At 48.6% G+C, this 13,554-nt stretch overlaps 1 protein-coding gene and 1 long non-coding RNA gene across 3 annotated transcripts in view; one reads left to right on the top strand and one right to left on the bottom strand.

Annotated features, from left to right (window-relative positions):
* The window catches only part of KCNA6 (potassium voltage-gated channel subfamily A member 6), a 37,131-nt gene that overhangs the window by 8,529 nt on the left and 15,048 nt on the right, over positions 1–13,554 (top strand). The window lies entirely within an intron of this gene.
* Positions 2–12,514, bottom strand: LOC130709303 (uncharacterized). The gene is made up of 3 exons (XR_009009822.1): positions 12,272–12,514; positions 2,691–2,762; positions 2–86 (listed from the first exon to the last, which is right to left on the bottom strand). It is a non-coding gene; the product is annotated as an uncharacterized LOC130709303 (long non-coding RNA).

Below are 13,554 nucleotides of genomic sequence, written 5' to 3'. Positions count from 1 at the left end.
AGGCTGGCACTGGCCAGCGACGTTGTGGATCTGAGGCTGCGGTACCACCTCCTCCGGGGAATCCATCCTCTCCCGTGGGAGTGGTCCTAACAGGAATGAGAATGGAGCCATTCATTTAAAGGAGCATCTCGAACACGTTCAGTCCTTCCAGACATCGTGTCATGTAACAGAGGTTGGGAGCCTGGACTCTGGAGCCAGATCGTCTGGATTCAAATCCCACCTCTGCCACTCCCCTGCTGGGTGATGTAGACCAAGTTCTGAAACCTTCTGTGCCTCAGTTTCCTTCTCTGTAAAATGGCATAATGGGGCCAGTCTCACAGGGCGGTTTTGAGGGTTAGATGAGTTAATATAGGTACAATGTTTATGTAATATGTGACAGCATGTAACACTATGTACACAGTGTGATAGGCAGCCATCTGTGAGCACGACCCAGAGGTTGGTATTATGATCAGTGCTGTTATCCTTCAACAACTAAATGCAGTGGGAAGGCTAGGCATTGTTTTCCTCTTTGGCAGATCAGACAGTTGAGGCTCAGAGGGCAGGTTCAAGGGCATCCGGCTTCCTTGTGGTCCATCGCCCTCAGGGGAGATGTAATGAACAGAACGCAGTAAGGGTCTGATTGGTACTAAACAAGAGGAGAGAATGAATTTGTGGTTCCTAAATGTGTACATAGGCTGTTTCTTGTTTGTTTGTTTGTTGTTTTTTTTTTTGGCCGTGCCGTGCGACATGTGAGATCTTAGTTCCCTGACCAGGGATTGAACCTGGGCCCCCTGCACTGGAAACGCGAAGTCTTAACCACTGGACCACCAGGGAAGTCCCCCATAGGCTTTTATTTACATGCCAGTTTGTCTTTGTGATGGAAAACCAGCAAGCATCCTATGCTCTTTTCTTCCTGGGGCTCTGAAGGCAGGAGCTGCATCTACATCTTTCTAGAGGGCCTTTCCTCACTCCATCACTGCTCTCCTCCCCTCACGTTTTAGCCTCCTCGGCGGGTCACTCTCCTACAGCCTTCCTCACACACTTCCTCCCATCCTCCTCCTTGGGACAAATGCAGGGTCTCACAGTTAATCCTCGGGAAGGAACCCAGAAGCTGGACCCGGCTGAGTTTTCATCCATTGCTCTAGCGGCTTTCAAAATCGCACTTCCCCCGGTCCTCCCCCTCAGCATCCCTCTTTCATGTCCCACTGCGCCCTTTCCCCTTTGCCGGTGGGGTACCCGCTGACATTGCTCGGCTGTTTTCCAGCTGCCCTTCCTTCCTTTCAGGCAGAGGGTACAGGAGACCCCGGAGTCAGAAGACGCTGCTTCCCTGACTCCCGTGGGTCTCCCTTTGCTTCCGCTGTGGCTGAAGGGCCGCTGCTGCACTGGGGGTCCTGACTCGGGCCAGAACGCCATACGCACCCTCAGCTCATTCCCACAGCCGCCGCAGTGTCCCGTGGGACACTGCCTTCCCCATCCTGAATTCAGAGCTGCCTTGCTTTTGGAGTCAAGAGAACTTGGGTCTGAATCACTGTCTGTTAGCTGCACCTCGTTTAAACCTCTCCAGTCTTCTGCTTTGCCATCTGCAAAATAAGGAAGCAGATTCCACTTGCCCCACTTGGTTGTCACGAGGCTGCAAGGGAAAGGGTTTAGCAGGCCAGACGCTCTCAGCAGAGCCCCGTTCTCCCCTCTGCCAGGCAGCCGAGGGGGCCTCAGTGACACTGACCAGCAACCTGGGGTGACCAGCCACCTGCGCCTCAAAGAAAGGGGGTCCCAGTTGACTACAGTTTTATTCTCTGAAACCAACATTGAAATGAAATATGACAAAAATAGACTCAGGATAGCAAGATTTTTAACTAGAAGGCTCTTTTCCTAAAGGATTCACAGCACAATCTCTTTAAATAAATTGCACTTAAGACATCACTTAGTATAGAGAAAGTAATCTGAATATGTCTTGTAAGAATATGGTGGATATACCGGTAATCTTTTTTGTTGGTTTCCAACCAAATACGATGTAGAGTCTCACTCAACCCCGTCCCATGAGCACCGGCATATTGGGTAGGGCAGTATCCAGGGTCACAGATGGACAGATGAGAGAGCTGGGAGGGGTCATAAACGCCCCCCTTCATGAAGGAGGGGTCTGATGCGGACAAGAGGAGTGACTGACCCATGGTCACACAGGCAATCGGGGCAGAGCTGAGCCCAGAACTCAATGTTTTCTGACTCCAATGCAAGTATATTTTTCTATGGAAAATGGAAACCTAAGGATTATTTAAACATTAAAAAAATAAACTTTATTCATTTCCCACCCAACCAAACTCCTCAGCAGGGCTGTCCAGGAGGACATGGAATGAGTGCGTTTGAATTTCATCTCTCTCCCCTGACTTTCCAGGGGGCAGAGGCAGCAGGCCAAGCTAAGAAATCCTCAGTCAGACAACCAGCTCCTGGATTTTGAAGGAAGGACCTTCAAGTGTTACCCTAGTGCGGACCAAAGGTACTTTTGCGCAGGGAAAAAGAGGTTTGTGTACAGTCTCTGGCATCTAATCTCACTGAGGCAGAGGTTCCTTAACCTTTTAGGGCTTCACTTTTTCTGTTAAATTTAGTGACAGGGCTGTAGGAAACCGTCTTAGATTAGAAACCAGGAAAGCTGGAGGTTATTTGAGACTTCTGTATTTTATAGAGGAAGGAAGGAATACAGAAGGTTGGCCTCTTACCCAGCAGTGCCGACTTCTGATGCCCTGGGAAACAGAAATCCTCTTCTAGGCTCTTCTCTGCCTTTTGTTGCCCTGGGAGAGAAAGAGAAGTTACCGTTGGGTTACAGATCACTTATAAATCACAGGACTAGGGGCAGGAAGAACCAAGTTTCCAGAGGCCATGGTAGCTGAGCCATAAATCAGACGGATGCTCGCCGGCTGCTTTAAGGCAATTTGGCATCGCTGGGAAGAGACAAAAGTCTGGTGTGCTGGGGAAAAAAGCTTGTGGCCTGTGCAGGACTGCTCTCTGCTTTAGAGGACGGGTCATGCTAAATGTCTGTGCAGCATTCCAGACAGCTATCGCAAAGCGCCTAACCTGAGACTCTGCAGGTTACTCCTGACCAGATGTCCTAAATCGGTAATGTGTGGGCCAAATATGATGAGACACTAAGAAATATTGGACATGACAATTACATTTCCATAAAGGTGGGAAGAATAAAAAAGCAAAACAAAATACAAGAAAAGTTGGAAGATTTCACATGCAGACCTGGATATTTGTTTTCTTCTGAAAAACAACAGGTCTGGTCTCCTTGGTCCTGTGTTTCAGTTTTTCAACCTCAGTCCCTTTGGAAGGGCCGGGTGCTCTTGCCAGGTGCCCACGGAGGCTGGGGCCCCTGTCGCTTGCACTGTGCCCACAGCCTTGGGTTCCTTGTAGGAGGAAGACATCTCCCTATGTGTGCATTTCCACCGCAGGTTGGAACATCAGAGACGGAACGGGTGCCCTGTGCAGGGACAGGTGCCAGCCGGCCTCCTTCGTCTGGTGACCGGTGGACTCTGGCGTGTGTGGCCGCTCTCGGAAGCCCTCCTGTGGGATCGCGTTGCACTGAGTCACAGCGGACTGTTAGGTGGGGGCGGGAGGAGGGTGGTTGTCAGACACAGACAGTGGGGATGGAGGCGAGGGCTGGCAGCGGGAGAGGAGACAGTCACGGCTCCAGATGAGAGACAGTCACGTGGCTGCAGGAGGTCAGGGGGCCTCGCAGCGATCAAGAATACACTAAGGCAACGTATAAATACAACACCGCCTCTGTCCCCTGGGGCTCTCTGTCATCACCCTTGTGTAGGCGCTCAGCACCCGATGTTAGAATTATTGCAATAAAACCATTCAATCTGGAAGAAAAAAAAAGTTATGTGCTCTGTGCAATTACGTAAGCAGGGAGATGTGTGAAACAATTAAGGATTTCCGTCTAAAATGATAAAAATGAGAAAAAGGCAAACTGCGGTGTTTAGATATTTCCGATTTGAAGATGACTTCCTGACGTCAGATAACGAGGCGTCCCCCATGCCTGCTGGCTGGGACTGGAGAGAACTGAGAGCAGGCATTCCTAAAGTGGGACCACGTGGCTTTCCTGGGTCATCATAGGCCCCGCAGCACAGGCTCTGCATCTGTCAGCTGTCTGCGACATCACGACCCCACGGTCAGCCCCAGATCCCTTCTTGCCCCTCTTCTGAGATTCTTCCCGGCGAGTTTCAGCTCCCAGGGGAACGCTCATGTCTGTGAGATTTACTAGCCGAAAGTTAAATAATTGTAGAGTTGGAATCATGTCCAACATTATCGCTTTGGGAGACAGATAAGAAAGTCTCTCCTCTTTTCATTGCTTTATGTGTATAATTTCATTACAGTATTTCAGGGCTAGAATTCAAGTGGAGAGTCTCAAAAGCATTCTGAGTTACAGTCAGCCCCAAATCCTCAGGATTCCAAGAGAGGGGTAGATTTCACGGTGGTCATCCCTCACTGGGGACAGCTTTCACTGCTGAAAACCCAAGTTTAAAAGGATGCTGTAACCCTTTTCCTTCCCCTTCCCCCCAAATACTTACCTTTTCCAGGAGTGTGGAAAAAATGAAATCAGGTTAGGCTTAAAGGAAATCCATCATGGCCTTCCATCTTAATGCTTGTCTGCCTCACTTTTTCCAATAGACTCCCTTCTAAAGTTGCTGTTTTTGCCATGAGTGTGTGTGCGCGTGCATGCACACATGTAGAAAAATAATAGACTCGGGGCTTCCCTGGTGGCGCAGTGGTTAAGAATCCGCCTGCCATAGAAGGGGACATGGGTTCAAGCCCTGGTCCGGGAAGATCCCACACGCCGCGGAGCAACTAAGCCCGTGCGCCAAACTACTGAGCCTGCGCTCTAGAACCCTCGAGCCACAACTACTGAGCCCACATGCCACAACTACTGAAGCCCTTGAGCCTAGAGCCTGTGCTCTGCAACAAGAGAAGCCACCAAAATAAGAAGCCCGCGCATCGCAACAAAGAGTCGCCCCCGCTCGCCAAAACTAGAGAAATGTCGCGCACAGCAACAAAGACCCAACGCAACCAAAAATAAAAATAAATAAAATAAAAAAAAATAATAGACTCACTTCCTATCAGAGGTGTTTTCAATAGAAGGGGGCCTTTTCACATTAAAAAAAATCACAATATAGCTAAATTTACATGAGAATACCTAGTCTACAGAAAAATGAACCTCAACTAGTTTGTGGCATACTTCCTACCATCCTAATTCCTTCCTGCAGTGGTGGGAAAAGGAATGCTCTGGTATTAGAAAGGGTGGGGATCGCTGACCAGATCTGAGAAAGAAAGAGCCCTTTTGTGCGTTAGCAGAAGTAGGGTATATTTTTCAAAATGTATGTTCAAAAGTGAGAACTCTAAGAGACTCTTTACCATTTTCCTCTCTTTCTCACTGCATTTTGGCTCTCGAGGTACTGAATCTGCCAGCGTGCAGCACTGTGCTTTGCATGCCTATCGCCGTGTCAGGAGAGGCGGGATGGGAGAGCTGACACAGTTCTGAGCCCCTAGTTTCTCTTGTTTTCTTTAACCAAGTAGGAAGCGGGGATGCCAGCCAACCTGGGAGTCAGCACCCACTGCTGCCACCACCCTCCGGTTGTGCAGCTCTGTGGCCTTGGGGACTTTGGGAACCTCTCTGAGCTTTGGTTTCCTTCTCTGTAAAATCGGACCGTGAATGTGGTAGCATCCCTCATGGTGGCTGGTAGAATTTCATGAGATAGTGCTAACCAAGGTGCATCGCACAGCTTGGCATGTAGCAAGCCTCCAATCAGAGAGCGTTATTATTTCCATGGTCTCTTTCTTCTTTCCCTTGTTCAGTGGGGTGCTGAGGCAGCAACAAGCCTCTGAAAATTGTCCAACCTTTAGAACCAGTGGAAACCACTCAAAGCTTTCGTAAATCAGTCCTTTGGGAGATATATAATAGTTTCTCTCACTTTGCAGATTTAGACTTCCTGACCTAACCCTGACCACGACTCAGCTATTCAATCATCAGATACTTGGCTGTCACAGAGGTGACTCACGTAAAGGGGCTTAATGCCATGTTAGACTTGAAAACTGCTTCCATGCTAAAAAAGCCAGCGAAAGAGAATATCCAAGGATTCTGATAAATTCCTTTAAAAAGAACATAAGCAATGAGACGACTTATCCGTTCAGAATCCCTGGGAGCAATGGGAACTTCCAACTCACTTAGGAATTAACTGAACGTGTGAGTGAGTGTGGAAAGACCGTGTATCTCAGCTCGTTACTTGCCTGGCTTCTGGGCCCAGGTGGATGCTTCCTTGAGTGCCCAGCAGCTCATAAATATGCCTTTAGTGAAGTGTTTGGGGTCGAGCGATGTTCTTCTTTGGAATTACAACACAAGCAGGTGGAAAATATGACTCAGTTTACAGAGAATGTATTTTTTTTACACACAGCATTTCAGGAATGTGTTTAATTTACAGGGAAGTCAGCTAAACTCATTTAATGATGAATAAGTAGAGAGTAAGACAAAATGACATGGAATAATTGAGCAGGAAGAGACTTCCAAAAGTCAGGGAATCCACTACTCTGCCCTGCATTAGAGTGAGTTCTTAATTATCCCAGGCCTCTTCTGAAACATCCCCAAAGAAGATCCATAACCTAGACCCCCTCAAGGACATGTGTTTGAGCTTCACAACCTTTGTTGTTGGGATGTTTTTCTCCTATCTCAGTTACACATCTCCTGTGGTACTTTAAACTTCCTTCCTCCCATTTTGTCTTCTACTGAAATGAATACTGCCCATATTACCTAGAATAGCATCTTTTGCCACTTCCTCGAGCTGTGATCTGGAGAGCACTACTCCTTAATGACATTCCCGTGGGAAAAGACTCCCTGGGCACTATGTCTGTTTCAGAAATGCTGCCTCTTGGAGATACACAAGGCATATGTGCAGATTAAAGGCTCTGAGAAGTCCTGCAGCAAATAAACCTATTTCACTTCTTAAACCAGTACTGTTCAAATTGGTTTTTTTACTACGGAAGCTCCACCTCTTTTGCGGGGGTGGGGTGGGGAACTTCTATTCATGTCCCACAAAAACTGTAATCCAAGGAATATATTTTGAGAAACTCAGAGATCTAAAACTCCTGGTGATGTATTGGAGTCTATGAAACCTCAGCCCTTAAAGGTTTTCTCAAATGGACTGTTGGGTAGCTTCTTATCAACCCTCTTAAAGTTTTCCACACTCCTCTTGAGTTTGCGAAGAGGCTTATAGAATCAGTGATCCGATAAGGCTCTGAATAATGTGGAAGAAGACATTCTCTCCCCTGCTGACCTTCTTCTTAAGTAGAAGTCTTTGAGAAAAATAACTGTAAGAGTGGTTCTTGTTTGTTAGATTTGGAGTTGCTGTTCTACTTTGCCTGCAAGTGTCCATACTTCAGATACACTTCGCCAGATGGATGACTGACTTAACAGTGCTGTCTTATGGTGCTAGCAGCCCGATTTCCATGCATGTTGTTAACCAAACCAAAGATTAGGACATACATTTCTTTTTTTTTTTTTTCCAAATGATGTCTCTGTGCACAACTGACCCTATGAGGTGGCCATCATTATCCCCATTTTACAGATGAGGAAACCGAGGCTCAGAGAGGTGAAGTAACTTGCCTACAATCCCACAGCTAGAAGAGAAGGAGACAAGATTTATACTCAGGGTTTAGTGCCTGGCATAACGAAGACTCAGAAAATGTCTCCTTCTCTGCATAATGCTTCCAACATGCAGCAGGCACTCTGGAAAGATCCTGAGTTTTTTCAGGAAGAGGAAAAGGCCTTTGCCTGTGGTAGGAAGTCATGAGTTCAGGTCCCAGCTCTTCTAGGACATGCATTTCTATTCACAAGCACTCTTCCAACTAAACCAGGCCTTTTAATGGAAACTTCCAAGTATAGCCTTTACTACTTATCCTATTTACGAAATCTTATTCGCCATCAAAGCAAGACATAAAGAAACACTAGCAGTGAGCTCTAAATAACCAGGGTTAGAGTCTTCTCTTCCATTTTCCTAAATACCGTTTTCAAGTTCGACACACTCTTGCTGTCTCCTGAGGCACTGCAGGTGTTGGTCCCTCCCAGTTGGACTGGGTTCCCCCGGTGCTGGGGTGTTAAGTCCTCTGGGAAGCTCTTTCTGCTAGGCGTTCTTTGTTCCCGAGGAATCCTTACCTCTGACTCATCTCTGCTCATCCCAGGAGAGGTCTGATGCCCTTGTCTGCTCCTCTACCAGCCGGTCCAGGATGAGATTCTTCCATGCTTTCCCTTCCGTGCTCAGAGGCAAAAGGAAAGAGGCTATGGTTGCTCTTGACCTGCTGTCGCCTTTGTATCTGCTCCTTCTCTGGACAGCTTGGGCTGTGAGGAGGAGTTTCTGATGACTGATTGTTTCTTTCATCTTTAAATGCACCAAGAGTCAGAACAAGTGGATTGTGGGGAAGGCGGGAATCATTTAATTCTGGGTCTGTCGCTAACTTGCTGTGACCCTGAGCAAGTTGCCTGCCTGGCACTGGGCTGGTATTAGCTGTTGGTATTATCCTGTGTCCTGGTGTCTTCATCTGCATAGTGAGGTGGTTGCATTAGACAATTTTTGAGCTTTTGCTTGAAAATTCTATGGTTGCTCAAGCCTGTTCATTAAAGGTACAGCTGGTTCCCTCCATAATTTGGCAAAGTTTATTGCTTGGCTTTTACCACCAGAGGGATCTTTTAAAAAGAGAGTTGGAGTTAACTTAAAATTTCAACTTTATATAGAATTATTTAATTTCAGAATTTATCTACTCCAGTCTCTTATTTTACAAGATCAGAACTTAACACTTAAAAATATACTGAGCAGATTATAGCAAAGTTTTGAAAGCAATGTCTTATTTTTTTATGTGATACCAAGTATGATAAATCTCTTCCCTCTGCTTTTCTCTTACTTTTTCTCTCTCCCTCTTCCCTCCTTCCCTCCCTTCTTTCCTATTTTTCTTAGATGAAGTCTATCTTAGTTATTCAGTGATTTCCAGATCTTTTAAATTTCAAAGTATCAAATAAACATTCCTCGGTGTTGGCTGTGTCAGCACCTTGGCTTTATGACTGGAAAAACATTGGGCACAGAGATACGCTTCTATATTATGGAAAAGCAGGGGATGCAGACCAGCAGGGCTGCTGACCTATATCCTCTGGGTCTCTGGCTCCCCAGTTGCAGAGGGAGCCTGTAGAAAAGACAAAACAAAGAAAAGTTGGTACAATTCTCTGGTGTCTTCAAAGTAGAAGATGGCTCTTTCCATTTCTGGGAAACCCCAAGGGCAGGCGCTGGATTGTATGCTGGGGTGGTCCCACTGAGCTGTGCAGTGGTTCTGAATAGTAAGACCTGTCCAGCTCCGCCCCGGGATCTGGGGCTGCACATCGGGGCCAGGGTCCCCCCGAGCTGGGTCCCAGTCCTGCACGGGCGCATCAGGTCCTGGTGCCTTTTGGTGTTTGTTCATCATCTTCATCCATTTAGTCTCCTTTCCTATTGCTGGTGCAGCCTGACGAAGCAGCAGAACCCTGGCCGCGGATAGAGAAAGCCCATGTGGGCTCCGAGTATACTGTCTGACCTTGAGCAAATGGCTTGAAACAAACATTTTATTTACTGACTTTAAAAGTAGTATCTGCTCATTATGGAAAATTAGTACAATTCAGAAAAATATAAGGAAGAAAATGAAAGTACCCCTAATCCCACAACCGGAGACTTTCAGTGTCGGTATTTTACTGGGTTTTTCTTCCAGACTAGCTCTGTCTCTGCATCTGTATCTCTGTTGAGACCATTTTGTGTTTCATTAAAAAAAAACTCCATGTTATGTCTCTAATTTTCTCATGCAATTATTTTTTTATAAATTTATTTATTTATTTTTGGCTGTGTTGGGTCTTCGTTGCTGTGCGCGGGCTTTCTCTAGTTGTGGCGAGCGGGGGCTACTCTTTGTTGCGGTGCGCGGGCTTCTCATGGCGGTGGCTTCTCTTGTTGCCAAGCACAGGCTCTAGGCATGCAGGCTTCAGTAGTTGTGGCACGCGGGCTCAGTAGTTGTGGCTGGCGGGCTTAGTTGCTCTGTGGCATGTGGGATCTTCCCGGACCAGGGCTCGAACCCGTGTCCCCTGCATTGGCAGGCGGATTCTTAACCACTGCGCCACCAGGGAAGTCCCTCTCATGCAATTATTATATAACCATCACATAGGTGCACCATCATTTTGGTAACCTATCCCTTACTGTGGGACATTCAGGTTGTTTTCTAGCTTTTTGTTCTAAATGATGCTACAGTGAACATTTTCCCTATAGATAAGTGTTCGCATTTATGACTGTCTCCTTAGGTTGTGTTCCTACAAAGGTCAAGCGGCACGAATAAATGGAGCAAATTATTTTCTTGGCCTCAGCTTCCTCACCTATCATAAAACAACAACAAAAACAACGATATTTAAGAGCAGCAGACACGTCCCCAGCGCAGTGTGTGCAGCCGTATCTCTATGAGCTTCATGTGTGCTGACTCAGTCGCTCTCCCGGCAACGCTGTAAGCATCCCCGGCCCAGGGAAGCCACTGGTCCAGGATCGCACGGCTAGAAAGTGGGGGGGTAGGATTGCACCCCAGGCAGTCTGGCTCCAGCATCCTTGCTCTCAACCGTGATGTTAATACTGCCCCCGTGAGATGGGGAACGATCCCTAGGGCGCCATTGGTCCTAAGGTCATCTGCATCACGTGATTCTACACCAGCCACGTCCCCAAGTAGCACGGTTGCCGGGTGTGAGTCCCCCGCTACTTGAATCCTCTTCACCCCTGCATTTGTGTGCATTTGTGTGTGTGTGTGTGTGTGTGTGTGCGCGCACGTGCTTGTATGATCTTAGGAATGGAACAGAGTCAGCAGAGAGAGTGTGGAGCAGAAAAGCCTGGACATCTATCGACAAAACAATAAAACCCTGCTAATGGGTGTTATTATTATGGAGAACTCATCATGGTGTCCTCCTTTCCTTAAGGTTCTCAGCCTCTATGGCTGGGACATTTGTCACGTTATAATTGGGCTGTCATCCCAGTGGAGCAGGCATGGGATGGGATGTACTGTCTAGCACGACCCTGTCCCAGAAACACATGTCTGTACACATGCCTCGAGGAGGGCATGTCCCCTCCCAGAGCAACTCCGCCCGCGCTGTCTAGAGCAGCGTGATACCCGCGGGTGTGATTATTCATCCTGCAGGGAAGGAGGGAATCGACAGACTTATCATAGAATGAGGGTCCAGGCTGCCTTATTGCGTGTTCAATACAGAGATTGCCTGTCCTTCTGGAAATTCTGATGCAGGAGATCTGGGAGAAGCCAAGGATCAGCCTCTCTAATACGTGTGCACTACGTGATGATCTTCAGGAAGCCTGGGGAGGTCTTAGGTGGTGGGTCTCCACCTTGCCAGGGCTTCAGAATCACCTGAGAAGCTTTTTAAAAAGTATCACTTCCTGCCCCCTCTGCTGTCTTAACCCCTTCCCGCTCCAGCCCAGTTTGAATCATTGATCTAGGATGGGCTCTAGGAGCAGCATTTTTTACAAAGCTTCTCAGGAGATCGTAGGGTGCAGCCACAGAGGGGGACCGCTAGTCTAAGAGGTTCTGGCGATAATGATTTACACCTTCATATTTAAGTGCCCTTGACATTTTACAAGGCTCGTTCACAACTGAATTTCACAACAGTCCACTAAGGTCAGTAGATCGGGCATTTTTATAACTTTCCGTGGCCCACAGAGGTTTACTGAGTTGGCCAAGGTTGCACAGCTTCTCCCTCAGTCACAGTGGAGGTTCCCTGCCCAGCCCAGGCCAGTCCTGCCAGGCCCTTTGGGAAAGGGCAGCCTCCCCTCCCCGAGGATCTTCCAGGAGAGAATCATCTTAGCCTCCACCAGCTGCCTCTCTAGCGTGGAGGCTCTTTCTTTTCATGCTCATCCGAATCCCTTCTACCGCAGCCCCTCTTCCTCCTCAGAAAGCCTCCTCATGAAATGTGCCAACACATCTTGTTCGCAAGCTCCACCCCACGTGACAGATAATGGCCCCGAGGGACACAGGGGTGTGACCCCCAGCCCCAGACCTAGCCCTTCACGGCTGATCCTCTGCATTAGCGCTTGGCGGGAGTGAGCAGAGCCACCTCCAGCACAGCAGCTGCCCAGGGTCCCCCCCTTCGCTTCTCCCTAGCTGTCACCTCCCATCCCAGTTCCCCCTTCACCACCAGAGCTTCTCTCCTGCACCCACTCCCTTCCCATCCCGCCCCCAGAACAGCCTTCAGGCCCACCTGAGTCCTTCCTGTGAGCCCCTGCCGTGGTGGGTCTCCTCTCTGGACATCCGGGTTGGACTGGCGCTTAACAAGGTGGACGAGGGAGAGGAAGACAGAAGCAGGTACCTGCAAGCGCCTGCTGCCATCCCCGCCCATCACACCAGCTATTGGCTCAAACTCTCCCCCGACTCAAAGCAACGACCTCTGTTTCTCGTTCCTCTTCCTCTCCTTGTTCAAACCTTTTCCCTCGCGCGGGCTGTACCCTGGACCGGCTCCCAGGGACTGCAGGCTCTCTGTGTCAGAATCCTGCCTCCTCAGTCCCTGGGATGCGGGGAGGGGGGCGGGGCGGGCAGGAGGCGGGGTTTGGCTTCTGGGTGCTGCAGGCTGCAGTGCTGCCCTGGAGGAGGAGGTGCAGGTGCAGGTCCCCTCCTTCCTTTCACCTGCTCCGCAGCCTTGCGACACGTGACACCACCACCTGGCAGACGCCCTCGGAGTGCCCTTCTTTCTCTCTCCCCCGCCTGCCCACCGCAGGTTAATTGCTTTGGAGGGTTGGTGTGGAGGGTCAATTAATGTCCTCACGACTTTTGATCCCCAAGGACCAACTTTCAGGAAAGGCATGTCCTCTGCTCTCAAGGCCGGGCCCCCGCTCTGCCCTGCTGCTCTTATACAACAACTCTGTGCAGCTTTTTCTGCCAGGAGAGGAGAGAGGATTTGGAAAGAGGGAGGAGGTGTATGACGGGCTCTCCTTTCCCAAAACGAAGCAAAGGTGTAGTTTCCCAGGGCCTGGAATGTCTGGCTTGGTGAATCTTTACCGTTCTGGCTGGGTGTCATCAGAGAGAATGGTTATTAGTGGGTCCAAGGGCCCCTCACTGTTACCCCCCTGAGCATCTTTCCAGGAAGCCGTGAGTTGAGACAGAAGGCCCTACTTTGGTCTGGGCTAGTCTCTCGGTGGAAGAGATGGAAAACCTCCCAGCCATGAGAGCTGGAAGGGGTCTGATCCATCATCCAGCTTCCCTTTCTCATTTTTTTTATAAACATCTTTATTGGAGTATAATGGCTTTACAATGTTGTGTTAGTTTCTGCTGTATAACAAAGTGAATCAGCTTTACATATACATATATCCCCATATCTCCTCCCTCTTGCATCTGCCTCCCACCCTCCCTATCCCACCCCTCTAGGTGGTCACAAAGCACCGAGCTGATCTCCCTGTGCTATGTGGCTGCTTCCTACTAGCTACCTATTTTACATTTGGTAGTATATATATGTCCATGCCACTCTCTCACTTCATCCCAGCTTCCCCT

Source organism: Balaenoptera acutorostrata, chromosome 11 (genome assembly GCF_949987535.1).
Source record: "Balaenoptera acutorostrata chromosome 11, mBalAcu1.1, whole genome shotgun sequence".
Classification (NCBI taxonomy): Eukaryota; Metazoa; Chordata; class Mammalia; order Artiodactyla; family Balaenopteridae; genus Balaenoptera; species Balaenoptera acutorostrata.
This window is presented reverse-complemented; position numbering and strand designations above follow the sequence as displayed.